Source organism: Hylobates moloch, unplaced genomic scaffold (genome assembly GCF_009828535.3).
Source record: "Hylobates moloch isolate HMO894 unplaced genomic scaffold, HMol_V3 SCAFFOLD_13, whole genome shotgun sequence".
Classification (NCBI taxonomy): Eukaryota; Metazoa; Chordata; class Mammalia; order Primates; family Hylobatidae; genus Hylobates; species Hylobates moloch.
In genome coordinates this window covers 71,358,516-71,370,198 of record NW_026652288.1, presented here as the reverse complement: position 1 = coordinate 71,370,198, position 11,683 = coordinate 71,358,516, and the positions used below count along the sequence as shown (strand labels likewise).

General features: G+C 42.4%; 1 pseudogene; it reads left to right on the top strand.

Moving 5' to 3' along the window:
* The first annotated feature begins 407 nt into the window (after window positions 1-407).
* LOC116481313 (U7 small nuclear RNA) lies at window positions 408-476 on the top strand (annotated as a pseudogene).
* The last annotated feature ends 11,207 nt before the right edge of the window (window positions 477-11,683 follow it).

Sequence of the window (11,683 nt, the reverse complement as noted above, 5' to 3'; positions counted from 1 at the left end):
GTTGGGGTTTTGGTTGCTGCCATGCTTCTCCCTTTCCAGTATCTCTTCTGCTTATCTGAGGTAATGCAAAAACTTTAAGCTGATACCTGTTGGTGTAATGGGAGTGCCTTTAATTTATATTAACCTTCCAACTACCTTAATGTTTGCTAGTCATTTCCATGCACATCTTACCCTCAAATGCTCTTACATGTGTGTAGACCTAACTGTCCTATTGTGAATCCCCTGTCTATTAGATACCCAGAGGCATGACCCAGTCAGGTCACTCAAGAGTGGCTCAGCAACTCAGCAGACAGGATGTGGTCAAGGGGAAGATCAAGTCCCTGGTTCAACCTCCGTGGTCAGCAACAAGGAAGGTGTCTGACTAGAGAGAAAGAGTCAGAAAAGCAAGAAGCAAATGTATTATAATAAAATGTTACAGCTCTTTTAGAATTTATCTAGCAGGTTTTCTGTTTACTATAGGAGAAGGGGAAACCACCACGGATTTGGAATATAGTAAGATAGGGATATATTTATTCTCTTAGTAGCTGGTGCAAAGATTCCTTTTGGGGGGAAAGGTGTCTTTGTAAAATTACTTCAGAGGCAAGCATGGGGAAGACTGTAAACCTTGTGTTTGGGTGCAGAAGTCCTTAAACTTTAGCATGCAGCAGAAACCCTGGGGTTGCTAAAACACAGATGTGCTGGTCAGTTCACCTTCAGAGTTTCTCACTCAGAAGACCTGGGGTAGAGCTTGAGAGTTTGCATTTCTAACACACTCGTGGGTGGTGCTAATGTTGCAGGTTCAGAAACCACATTTTGAGAACTACTGACTTTCAAAAAAGAAGACATTACCTGAATAACTGAAGAGAAGAATCTGAGGTTGTGGTTGTATTAGCCCATTCTCATGCTGCCATAAGGACATGCCTAAGACTGGGTAAATTATAAAGGAAAGAGGTTTAACTAACAGTTACACATGGCTGGAGAAGCCTCAGGAAACTTACGATCATGGTGGAAGGGGAAGTAAACACGTTCTTCTTCATATGATGGCAGGAAGGAGAAGTGGCAAGCAAAAGGGGGAAAATCTCCTTATAAAACCATTATATCTTGTGAGAACTCACTCACTATCATGAGAACAGCAGCACAGGGGTAACTGCCCCCATGATTCTTATGCCCACATGATTCAATTACCTCCCACAATGTCCCTCCCATGACACATGGGGATTTGGGGGAACTACAATTCAAGATGAGATTTGGGTGGGGACACAGCCAAACCATATCATTCTACTTTTGGCCCCTCCCAAATAGCATGTCCTCACATTTCAAAACACAGTCATGCCTTCCCAACAGTCCCCTAAAGCCTTTTTTTTTATTTTAATTTTTGAGACAGTGGGGACTCTGCATGGGGGCTGCAACCCCACATTTCTTTTCTGCACTGCCCTAGCAGAGGTTTTCCATGAGGGCTCCCCCGCTGCAGCAGACTTCTGCCTAGACATGCAGGCATTCCTATACATCCTCTGTCACTCAGGCTGGAGTGCAGTGGTGTGATTTCAGCTGATTGCAACCTCCACCTCCTAGGTTCAAGTAATTCTTATGCCTCAGCCTCCTGAGTAGCTAGGACTACAGGCACATAATTCAAAGTCTAAGCATATTCCAGCATTAATCCAAAAGTCCAAGTCCAAGTAAAGTCTCATCTGAGAAAAAGGCAAGTCCCTTCCACCTAAAAGGCTCTAAAATAAAAAACAAGTTAGTTACTTCCTGGATACAATGGGGGTACAGGCATTGGGTAAATGCACCCACTGCAAATGGGAGAAATTGGCCAAAATGAAGGGGATATAGGCCTTGTGCAAGTCTGAAATCCAGTGGGGCAGTCAAATCTTAAAGCTCTGAAATAATCTCCTTTGACTCCGTGTCTCACATCCAGGTCACACTGATGCAAGAGGTGGGCTCCTACAGCCTTGGGCAGCTCTGCCTCTGCAGCTTTGCAGGATACAGCCTGTCTTCCAGCTGCTTTCATGGCTGGTGTTGAGTGTCTGCAGCTTTTCCAGGTGCATGGTGCAAGCCATCAGTGGATCTACCATTCTGGGATCTGGAGGATGGTGGTCCTCTTCTCACAGCTCCACTAGGCAGTGCCCAGTGGGGACTCTGTGTGGGGACTCCAACCCCACATTTCCCTTCTGCACTGCCCTAGCAGAGGTTCTCCATCAGGGCTCCAACCCTGCAGCAGACTTCTGCCTAGACATGCAGGCATTCCTATACATCCTCTGAAGTCTAGGCGGAGGTTCCCAAACCTCAGTTCTTGTCTTCTGCACACCCGCAGGTCCAACACCACATGGAAGCTGCCAAGGTGTGGGGCTCGCATCCTCTGAAGCAATGGCCTGAGCTGTCCATTGCCTCCTTTTAGCCAAGGCTAGAGCTGAAGCAGCTGGAAGGCAGGGCACAATGTCTCAAGGCTGCACAGAGCAGGGGGGCCCTGGGCCAGTCCAGGAAACCATTTTTTCCCTCCTAAGCCTCCAGGCCTGTGATGGGAGGGGCTGCCACGCTGAAGACATTTTCTCCATTGCCTTGGTGATTAACATTTGGCTCCTTATTACTTATGCAAACTTCTGCAGCTGGCCTGAATTTCTCCCCAGAAAATAGGTTTTCTTTACTATTTCATTAGACTGCAAATTTTTCAAACTTTTATGCTCTGCTTCCTCTTGAACACTTTGCCACTTAGAAATATTTTTCTGCCAGATACCTTAAATCATCTCTCTTAAGTTCAAAGTTCCACAGATCTCTAGGAAAGAGGCAAAAAGCCACCAGTCTCTTTGCTAAAGCATAGCAAGAGTCGCCTTTGCTCCAGTTCCTAGCAAGTTCCTAATCTCCATCTGAAACCACCTCAGCCTGGACTTCATTGTCCATACCACTATCAGCATTTTGGCCAAAGCCATTCCACAAGTCTCTAGGAAGTTCCAAATTTTCCCACACTTTCTTGTCTTCTTCTGAGTCCTCCAGACTGTTCCAACCTCTGCCTGTTTCCCAGTTCCAACGTTGCTTCCACATCTTCTAGTGTCTTTACAGCAGCATCCCACTCTCTGTGGTACCAGTTTACCATATTAGTCTGTTCTCACAATGCTATAAGGACATTCCCAAGATGATAATTTATAGAGCAAAGAGGTTTAATTGATTCACAGTTCTGCATGGCTCGGGAGGCCTCAGAAAACTTACAATCATGGTGGAAGGGGAAGCAAAGACATCTTTCTTCACATGACGGCAAGAAGAAGAAATGCCAAGCCAATGGGTGAAAAGCCCTTTATAAACCTATCGGATCTCATGAGAACTCACTCTCTATCACGAGAACAGTATAGGGGTAACCACCCCATGATTCAATTACCTCCCATCAGGTCCATACCATGATGTGGGAATTATGGGAACTGCAACTCAAGATGAGATTTGGATGGAGACACAACCAAACCATATCGAGGGAGAGGATTCAGAAGGGAAGGAGAGAAAAGGGAGGCCATAGAGCTGGTAGCAGGCAGGCTGAATACTGTGTGAGGCAATCCTCCAAACTTTGAATATAACATTCTTGGGGTGAAGAGATTTCTTGTGGGAACTGGAAATGGGGTTGAGCTCTGCATTCTGAGAGGACATGAGGGTGAAACAGACATCATCTGTGGGGCCAAGAAGACTTAAAATTAAATCCATGAACATTTTCAGAAATCTTAGTGCAGCACTTGAAAATTTTCCCAAGTGGTGAAAATTGAGAATGGTAGGTGGTTTAAAGAAAAATCAAGGGATAAGGTGGGGTTTGTGTACCTCAGCTGACCTCTACATTGCATGTCATCTAGGAAGAAGTATTTGTTGGAGAGAAAGAAAGGTTCTGGGAAAATTAAACATTATACAGTATCATTCCTGAGGAAGCCTAATGTTCAAAACTCATCAGATGTTAGCAACACACAGAAAACCTGGGGAAGACAGATGCTCCTCAACAGGAAAGGATTCAAAAGGCATTTTTTTTTTTTTTTTTGAGACAGAGTCTTACTCTGTCACCAATCTGGCGTGCAGTGGCGCAATGCAATCTTGGTTCACTGCAACCTCTGCCTCCTGGGGTCAAGTGATTCTCCTGCCTCAGCCTCCCAAGTAGCTGGGACTACCCACGCGTGCCACCACACCCAGCTAATTTTTTGTATTTTTAGTAGAGATGGGATTTCACTGCATTGGCCAGGATGGTCTTGATCTCTTGACCTCGTGATCTACCTGCCTCAGCCTCCCAAAGTGCTGGGATTACAGACATGAGCTACTGTGCTCGGCCTCAAATGGCTTTTAATAAGCTCATTTGTTCATTACCAAGTCCACGTGTTCATTAAGTCCAATGAGACAAGACTATGCAAGTATCCACTAACTTCATCCATTGGTAATTGGGAGAAACAGTGAGGTTTTTACTGTAGTGTAACTTTTCCATATATACCCACTTATGAAAGATTGTAAGTAGAGGAAATTTCTACACATACCAGAATTTTTTTTTTTTTTTGAGAGGGTGTCTCACTCTGTCACCCAGGCTGGAGTACAGTGGCGTGATCTCGGCTCACTGCAACTTCTGCCTCTTGGGTTCAAGCAATTCTCCTGCCTCAGCCTCTCAAGTAGCTGGGATTACAGGCACGAGCCACCATGCCCAGCTAATTTCTGTATTTTTAGTAGAGACGGGGTTTCACCACGTTGGCAAAGATGGTCTTGATCTCCTGACCTCGTGATCCACCTGCCTCAGCCTCCCAAAGTGCTGGGATTACAGGCGTGAGCCACTGCGCCTGGCCATACCACACTGTTAACAGTGCTGAATGGGGGTAATTACATTTTTCACTTTCTTCATTTCTGTACGGATGATTTTTTTTTTTTTTTTTTTTTTGAGACGGAGTTCACTCTTGTTGCACAGGCTGGAGTGCAATGGCACTATCTTGGCTCACCGCAACCTCCGCCTCCCAGGTTCAAGCGCTTCTCCTGCCTCAGCCTCCCAAGTAGCTGGGATTACAGGCATGTACCACCATGCCTGGCTAATTTTGTATTTTTAGTAGAGACGGGGTTTCTCCATATTGGTCAGGCTGGTCTTGAACTCCCGACCTCAGGTGATCCGCCCACCTCGGCCTCCCAAAGTGCTGGGATTACAGGCGTGAGCCACCGCACCCGGCCTGATTTTTTTTTAAACAGGGAGTTTCATTACTTTTGTAATCAAAATATTTTTAGAAAGCAGATTTTTCTTTCTTTCTTTCCTTCCTTTTTTTTTTTTTTTTTTTTTCTTTTGAGACAGGGTGTCACTCTGTCACCCATGCTAGAGTGCAGTGGAATGATCACAGCTCACTGCAGCCTTGACCTCCCTGGCTCAGGTGATTCTCCCACCTTAGCCTCCTGGGTAGCTGGGACTACAGAAATGTGCCACCACACCTGGCTAATTTTTGTATTTTTATAGAGGCATAATTTCACCATGTTGCCCAGGCTGGTCTCAAATTCCAATTACAGATGTGAGCCACCATGCCTGACTAAAAGCAGATTTTATTTCATACTCTAGTTTTCAACTGTTTCATGAAACTAGAGATTTTTTTTCACTTGAAAAGGGGAAAAGGATAAAACAGCTTTATCATAAAGATAAAACGGAAACAAAAATTAACTTTACTGTATTGATACTTAGCAGATAGAGATGATCACCTTATAAATGTGCATTTGAAACTGAACTGAACTAATCTGTCTTGTAATGAGTTTAACAATCTTCCAACAGAAACTCGTGATGAATGTGGCTGTATGGGTATATAGACTTCCCTTCTTGATGGTGGTTTAGTTCCACAACCCACATATGGACTTCAGGTCATTAGAACACAGGGCAGGACTGACAAGATAAAGAAGACAGGATCACAAGACCTGGGCCTAATCACAGGGATGAGGTGCTAGAGTGAGAACAAAGGAAAAAAACTGACTTCAAGATGAGATCCTAAATTTGAGTTCTCTTTAAATTATCCAGGACTTGGAGGAGGACTGGTAATGTATCTTGTTAGATAGTGCCATATTCTGCTCCAAAAAGGTTTGCATTCCCATCAGCAATGTATAAATGAGACTGTTATTTCCCCAGAGCCTCATAATGTGTTGTAATAATTTTTAATTTGCAATTTTCATCAATACTATAGGTGAGAAATGGTACCTAGAATGATGTTTTAATTTGCATTTCTCTAAGTATGAGTGAGTTTGGGTATCTTTTTATATGTTTAAGGGCCATTTTTGTATATTTTGTGTGAGTTGCCTGTTTCTTTTCCCAGTTTTTAAAATGAGATTTGTGGTTCTTTGTTCCTCAGTTGTTAAGGGTTCTTTATATATTAAAGATATTAGCCCTTGCCTTTGACATATGTTGAAATATTTTTTGCCAAATTTTCAGTCTTTTTTTGTGTGTGTATGTGTGTGTCTGTTTATGGTGGGTTTGCATGTTAATTTTTTTCATTTTTACACAGTAAAATTTATCAGTATTTTCTCTTATTGACTCCAGATTTTGAATCATAATTAGAAAGCTTTCCCTACACAGAGATTTAAGAAGTATTCATCCATGTGTTTGTGTAATACTTGTATGATTTAATTTCCTTTTATTTAGAATCTTGACCCATTTGGAATTTATTCCTATATATGGGTATGAAGTATGGATCTAATTTTATCTTTTTCCAAATGGTGAATTAATTGTCCCAGCATCATTTACTTAAAACTCTATCTTTATCCCAGTAGATGCCAACGACTGGGTTGAATAGTTGGCATAAAATTGAGTTGGATAAAGTTAAGATGCCAACTTGATCATATGCTAAATTTTTATATGCACTTGAATATATTTCAGGACACTCTAGTCCAGGAGTTGGCAAACTTTTTTTTATTTTTGAGATGGAATCTCGCTCTGTCTCCAGGCTGAAGTGCAGGGCACCATCTCGGTTCACTGCAATCTCCGCCTCCCGGGTTCAAGCAATTCTCCTGCCTCAGCCTCCCGAGTAGCTGGGACTACAGGCACGTGCCACCACACCCAGCTAATTTTTGTATTTTTAGTAGAGACAGGGTTTCACCATGTCGTCCAAGATGGTCACAATCTCTTGACCTCATGATCCGCTCACCTCCGCATCCCAAAGTGCTGGGATTACGGGCGTGAGCCACTGCGCCTGGCCAGTAAACTTTTTTTTAAAGGGCCATACAGTAAATACTTAGGACTGCAGGCCACAAGTGTTGCTGTTATAGGCAAAAGCAATCATAAACAATTTGTAAATGAATAGATATGGCTGTGTTCCAATAGCACTTTACTTACAAAAATATATAACCTTGAACCATAGACTGCTAATCCCTGCTCTAGATTATTTCACTCATCTATTTTTGCACCAGTAACTCATTGTTTTAATTACAGAGGCTTTTTAGTGTGTTTTAATGTCGGGTTGGGCTAGTTTCCCCCCTTGTAATCTGTTCATTCTTTTTAAAAAGAAATAGAAGATAGATCCATGAAATAATATGACTTTTTGTTTTGTCTGTTTTCTGGTCTGGTTCATAGACCAACTCTAAAGATAATTCCAAAGAAGAGTTCCAGAAGTGTCTCAAGCAATGTTAGTGATTATTCGAGTCCCCCAATGTGTTACAACTTAGAGGCCTAGTATTGATGTTTATAAATGTATCTGGTATGAGCTATTACGAAGTTAAATCATACAACTTACCTTATGGTTATAACTTTTACATACATATTTTAAAAACTGAAGTTAATAGAAATTATGTTGAGAAGATATTTTTAAATGTTGTAATAACCTTTGAGAAATTGGAAATATTTTAGGATATTACAATCAGTGCTAGGAATGGTTTCAGTATATAATTTTTCTTCCTGTGACAAATGTCTTGTCAATTGCAAATGATATGTAATTCTTCACAGTCTAAGATCATGAGTTATTTTTAAAATCCTGTCAATCATCTCTTATTTACCAGAACATTCTTCAGCTGAGTGGTTTTAAATAGTAGAAAGCTTCCTAGTTTTATGACATCCAGACCCTCATCCTGTGGGAAACATCATCAAATCATTATCAATAACCTGGCCACTAATTTGGCACTCCTTACTTTGGCAATCCTATAGTTGGATTGAGCAGACTTTATGAATAAGAATTTAGAAGCTTGAGTGAACATGAAGCTTATAACTCTTTAATAACCACTAGGAACCAGAAACATTGAACGGTAGCCAAGCAAAGTCTCACCATATATGTGAGTTTCATGGTTTTGACAGCTGTGCAATTTTTACTGAAGAAAAAAGATTATCTTTTAAATGTACAAAATGAGAAGCTCATTTTTGGTTACTATCAAGTGCAGTGGGGATGAAAAACACTTTCTCTTCAGTTGACATCAGAATTATTATTAGAGAAGGAATTATCATTACTATTAGGAAAACCAACTTGACTCTGTGAGTATGGAGGTCAGAAGCTCACATAATAAGAAATGGCTAACCCGCTCTATAAGGAAAAGTGAATAGACTGTGTTTTGCTCCTTTTGCTCCTGAGAGAGGGCCACTGGAAGAGAAGTCCAGCAAACTAAAGGCACACTGTTCACCACACACTGCTAGTGGCAGTCTGCTGAAGTCATCACAAGATGAGACCCATCTCTGCCAGCATTGTCCCACAATAACAAACATCGTTTTGTTAAAGAGTGATAGACCTCCAATTGTTCATCGACAGGTGTTTGAGGTTGTGGCTTTTGTTTTCACCACAGTGTAACTGCTAATTTGAACAAGAAACTATCAACTACACAGATAGTTTAATTTTGCTCTTCAACTGTCCATTTAAAATTTACTTAATGAAGAAAGTTCTTCCTCTGACCCTGGTTGGAAGTGGTCAGTAGGCCCATGACTTTTCTTTTCTTTTCTTTTCTTTTTGAGACAGAGTCTCCCTCTGTTGCCCAAGCTGGAGTGCAGTGGCACAATCTCGGTTCACTGCAACCTTCACCTCCTGGGTTCAAGCAATTCTCCTGTCTCTACCTCCCAAGTAGCTGGAATTACAGGTATGCTCCACCACGCCCAGATAATTTTTGTATCTTTAGTGGAGACGGAGTTTCACAATATTGGCCAGGCTGGTCTCGAACTCCTGAACTCAGGTGATCCACCCGCCTCGGCCTCCCAAAGTGCTGGGATTACAGGCGTGAGCCACCGCGCCCAGCCAGCCCATGACTTTTCTAGTCACTCTTTGCTAACACAAAGTCCTGAGGCCCCTTTAAATTGCAAAACAGTCTCATTTCAGAAATTAGTTCCATTGTCAAAGCTTGAGACTTCATTTGAAACTACAGTTACTCCCTCTCCCTCAGATAAGGCCTATTCCAGGGGGGTTATTGACTCCTGAGGAACATACAGGATTGGCCGCTCCTAAATTACCTCCTTTCCTCCCGCCCCACTTCACCAGCTGACCACTGTTTCTCATCCTTCCTGCATTTGAGCAGAGGGTGGAGGAGAGGGAGGTGAAGTGGGAGAGTTCTTACCTGGCTGGTGCTGTGGAAAGCCCAGCTCACATTCTCTGGGCTGGGGTAATGTTTCAGGCTGACTCTCTTGTTATGGAGGATCTTCTGTGATTATTTGGAGACTCTGGAGTTCTTTCATGGGTTCTTTAAAGCATTTTACTGGGACTTCTCACCTGCAGTTTGCTTGACCTGGTGGATTCATGCCCCTCAGGCTCACTGCTTACTCTTTCAGAGTAAAGGAGTGCTGTGATGCTTTTAGTATTTCTCTGTTGAGGCCTGTTTGCCCCTCTCCTTGGAACAATTGGGCAGGACCTTTGTCAACCCCACACCTGCTCATCTGACCCTTGGGAGCACTCAGGCTTTTTCAGCACCCACCAACTCTAGGAATGCAGCAGCAACTCTCCGTCTCTGGCCACCACAGTAGGCAGCTATCTCTGTATCTTGTTCCCCAAGGATTTAGTAAATGTTAGGCTACTCAATTCCTCCAATGCAGAGTAGACATAGCTGAGCCCTTCCCACTAGGCTTGATGTGGGGGCAGACGCTGGGTGAGAAGGTAGGACTGAAAGCACCCCCCTAACTCTTTCCAGGGGAATTCTCACAAATCCCCTCCCCAACCCTTGCATACCCTCTCTGAGGGTGAGAAGTTACAATGCCCCAGAGCAATTCTCAAGCCCCTATATTGTGTATGTTCCCCAGAGTTCTGTCTGCCTTGCAGTACCCTTTGACGTTCGTTAGCCTGTATCTTGAAGTTGCAGCAAAAATTTCTAACACAAAAGCCATCCAAGGAAAAGTAATTTATTTGGCCTGGAAGGCGGGGAATTGATGAGATTCTAAGATTTGGACCTAATCCCTTAGCAGTTGGCCATGAAGAGAGATAATTATGTAGCTTTCCTAGCCATGTGAAACTTAGCCCATCAGTGGAAAAAAAAAAAAACTTTTTAAGGGCTTGAGCTCTGACAGAAATTTGTCACAGAGACTACTGATAATTGTTTTTACCATGATTCTTTGGCAGATGAAAAACACTATGAGATGAAAAACATTCTTAATCACACAATGATGTAATCATTCTCTGATAGTGTGAAATGGCCATTGGATAAGGCATCAGGAAGTTTAAGCATGGCCTTGAATCTGCTGTGACCTTGCTGTGTTATCACGAATCAGCTACCTCTCATTTGGAACTAAGTTTATCCTGTTGAAAATGTGGAGACGATCTCTGGGATTCACTCTCCACTTAGTATTCTATGAGTCTGTTAAGCTCTCAACATCATATAAATGACAGCTCCAACCCATAGGGATCGCATTAGGAAGGTATAATAGGTTAAATGGCGGTCCTGCAAAAGATATGTCCACATCTTAACCCTCAAAACCTAGAATGTGACCTTATTTGGAAGAAGAGTCTTTGCAGATGTAATTAAGAATCTTCAGATGAGATTGTCCAGGATTACCCAGGTAGGACTAAGTCCAATGACACATGTCCTTATAACAGACAGAAAAGAAGGCATACAGAGGAGAAGCCCACATGAAGGCAGAGGCAGAGAGTGGCATTATGTAACCCTAAGCCGAGGGATGCCTGGAACCACCAGAAGCTGGAAGAGGCAAGATCAGATTCTCCCCTAGAGCCTTCAGGGGGAGCACAGCCTTACTTACATGTAAGTTTGGACTTGGCCTCGAAAACCATGAAAGGATAAATTTCTGTTGCTCCAGGCCACCAAGTTTGTGGTAACTTGTTACAATAGCCCTAGGAAACTAACAACAGAAGGCGAGGAAGAAAATAAGAGCACACAATCTGGCAGTGAAAAGCTCCTGCTTTGGAATTAGAGAACAACATTAAGCAGCCTGGAGGGCATTATTTAACCTTGCTAGCATTTAGTGTCCTCCTTTGTAAAACAAGGATGAAAATAGAGACCACTGTTTCTTTTCTATACTTCATTTGAAAGTTTAAAAAATAGTAACTATTTTATAGCCCATTTGTAAGGATTACAGAAGATAATGAATGATTTAATACAGTGCCTGGTTCACAATAAGTGCTACATAAATGTTCGCCCGTTGTATTTAAGGTTATTGCATATATGAGGTGACAATTTCTTTCCTTTTGAATGCTATCTCTGAAACTTATTTGGCGTTTACTCATACATTGCTAGGATCATCTTAAAAATGAGGCAGGGTACAAATCATACCACAAGTCTGCCTAAATTTTTTAAAAAGGCTAATTCTGATTATGATGAACATGAAAGGCATCCT